The sequence below is a fragment of the Myotis yumanensis genome, unplaced genomic scaffold (assembly GCF_028538775.1).
Source record: "Myotis yumanensis isolate MYYU_CA2020_CCGP unplaced genomic scaffold, mMyoYum1.0.hap1 SCAF_9, whole genome shotgun sequence".
Lineage (NCBI taxonomy): Eukaryota > Metazoa > Chordata > Mammalia > Chiroptera > Vespertilionidae > Myotis > Myotis yumanensis.
Genome location: NW_027223760.1, coordinates 53,015,117 through 53,017,805, shown reverse-complemented (window position 1 = coordinate 53,017,805; position 2,689 = coordinate 53,015,117). Strand labels below are relative to the sequence as shown.

The following is a 2,689-nucleotide window of genomic DNA, read 5'->3' as shown; positions in this document are numbered from 1 at the left end:
CTAGCTATGTTCATATCATAGCATTGTGGGAAATATATGTCAGTATGTTGTAAACTGTAAAGCATTATCTGAATATAATGCCATCTTTGTAGCTTATTTTCCTTTAAGTTGTGCAATACATACATAAAGTGAATATATTTAGTGCATCCTCTATTTAAATTCCTCACAGTGGTTTGTTGTTAAGATATTTTTCATAGTAGCATTATTTTTGTGGGAAACAAAGACCTCAAAAATATACTAGATTAAAATATTATATGTGCCTTTGGTACAAACAATTATGTGATGCTAAAATATATAAATAATAAACAACTATTCTAAGCAGAAGAAACAGCACCTCTTTGGAGGGTGTTTGCCATCTTCAATGGTAAGAATTTCATTGGAAAACTTATAATGGGATTTTAGTTTGTAAGATTGTGACATGCTTCTCTTCTGACCATTCCTTGATTTCTTTTTTCACTGTTGGATGAAATAAATGATCCTAACCCTGAGGAGGGTAATCCGTCCTTTTCTTGAATTATAGCAATGTCTGTTTGAAAGCCAAGGTTTAAAAATATTCTTTTAGACTACCATACTTAGTGAAAAAAATGTAAACAAAAAACAAGGGTCTTTTAAAAAAAAATGTAGTCTGTATTTCTTCATTGCAACAGAAAAAAAATCAAGCTATATTTTCAGAAGCACAGCAGAGAGGTTTCTGTGAGAGCTGGAAAATGCATCAAGGCATTGTTTGTAGATATTATTTTTGATGGGTTTGATATACAGCATAGTTTTCTGAGCCAATGGAATATTGTCTTCTTACAAATCTCATCAGGCCAGCAGTGCTGCTGCTGTGGGCTGGCTTATCAGCTGCAGCCAGAGTCGCCGCACTTGCATGCACCTTCATAGCCTGAGAGGAAAATAAATTGTACCCATGCAGTTAATAAGAAAGAATTATTGTGGGTAAGATGCATGACATTATGAGTGAGCATCGTGTTTTACAGACTAAATGTTGATTTGCCGAAGGGGGGAAAGACTTCCTATACATGAGATGAAAATTTTATTTTAAAATTGTCATTTAAAGAGTATTGGCTGGTTTCCCAGTTCAAGAACTGAGTATTTTCCATTTTAGGCGTAGTACTGAAGAGGAAATTCCCATTTTCTGTGATTTTCTAGTGGATATTTTTATTTATTCCAGCTGTTTAATGAAACATCTGTTTTTGACAATACCTACAGGTACATAGAGTATATGTTTTAAGGAACCAAACAGGAGCATAGTCTCTAATAGCATGACTGAAGTGCTTATGAGGAGTCTAAGGTCCTTTTTTCAATTGTTTGGGTCAGCATTTCTAATACCAAAGAATATGTACATAAAGAACATGATTAGTTAAATTTAATAGGTGGTAACTATTAATATAAAGTATGATATTTGCTAAAAAGAGAAGTGAAGTCTTAGTCCTCCTATCCTAATTAGTCAGGCACCAGAAGTTTGTTAATACTTGATCACAGTCAAAGAGGTAAAACAACTTTTGTAAGGCATTGAACTATTTCTTGAAGGAATTGGATTTCAAACAGAGCTGTCTAGTTCTAATCAGAAAATGTGTATTTTGAGTTAATTTTGCTTACGCTGTATTTAGAAATACAAGAAACAAAATATCTGGTAAGATAACATTATTTGCTGTAGCAAATCAGTGCCAAATTTTTAGTTGCTTGATTCAGTAAGAATACATTTATTTCTTACTAAGAACTCACTGTGAATCTTCTTCGTCTATAAGCAGCTTTCTTCTACCTGGTGATTCAGGGACTTATGACCCTTTTATTTGTGGCTCAACTATCCATTAGGGCCTCAAAGTCCTTAACATTTATCAGGCAGATGGGGAGAAACATACTAGAGAAGAAACATCTGATTTTTTACAATCCCAACCTGGAAGAGACACACACCATTTTTGCTGATAATCTATTGGTGACAATGAGTCAACACACCAGAATATAAGAGAGGCTGAGTGTGGTAGGCAGAATTTTTGGATGGCTTACCAAAGATGTATCACTCTATGGAACCTGTGAATACAAAGTGACATCACTCCCGTGATTATGTTATGCTAAATGTCACAGTAGACCTTAAGGTAGAAATGATCTGGGTGGTTCTGATCTAACACATGAACACTTAAAAGCAGAGTGTTTTCTCCAGCTAATGATTGAAGAGGAAGTCAGAGAGATTCGAAGCACAACGGCTTAGGAGGGGAATATGACATCTGGTTCACTTGCAAATGGGGTCACCCGAGAAGGAACGATGGCAGCTTCTAAAAGCTGAGAGAAACGCCCTGGCAATGGGCAAGGAGACACCTAATTGGTGGTGTTACTCTTATATCAGTCAGGGGCAAAGCAGATGTACAGTCCTTAGTTCATCCTAGCTTGATGCCTGTGTCGGTGGCCAGAGCTGTTTCATGCCTGAGGCACATAAAAAAAAATAAAAGCTGAGAGAGACTTCAGCTGGCAGACAGTGAAATGGAACCTCCTTCCTACCACTTTTGGAACTGGATTCTGCCAACAGCCTGAATGAACTTGGAAGGAGATTTCTCACCAGAGCCTCTGCTTAAACTTTGAGAAATCCTAAGTAGAAAACCCAGACTTCTGATCTGATCTACCGAACTGTGAGCTAATAAATGGATGTTATTTTAAGCCACTAAATTTGTTATTTAGCAATAGAAAACCGATC

At 36.2% G+C, this 2,689-nt stretch overlaps 1 pseudogene; it reads left to right on the top strand.

The window, feature by feature from the left end:
- The first annotated feature begins 2,290 nt into the window (after window positions 1-2,290).
- LOC139017120 (small nucleolar RNA SNORA48) lies at window positions 2,291-2,434 on the top strand (annotated as a pseudogene).
- The last annotated feature ends 255 nt before the right edge of the window (window positions 2,435-2,689 follow it).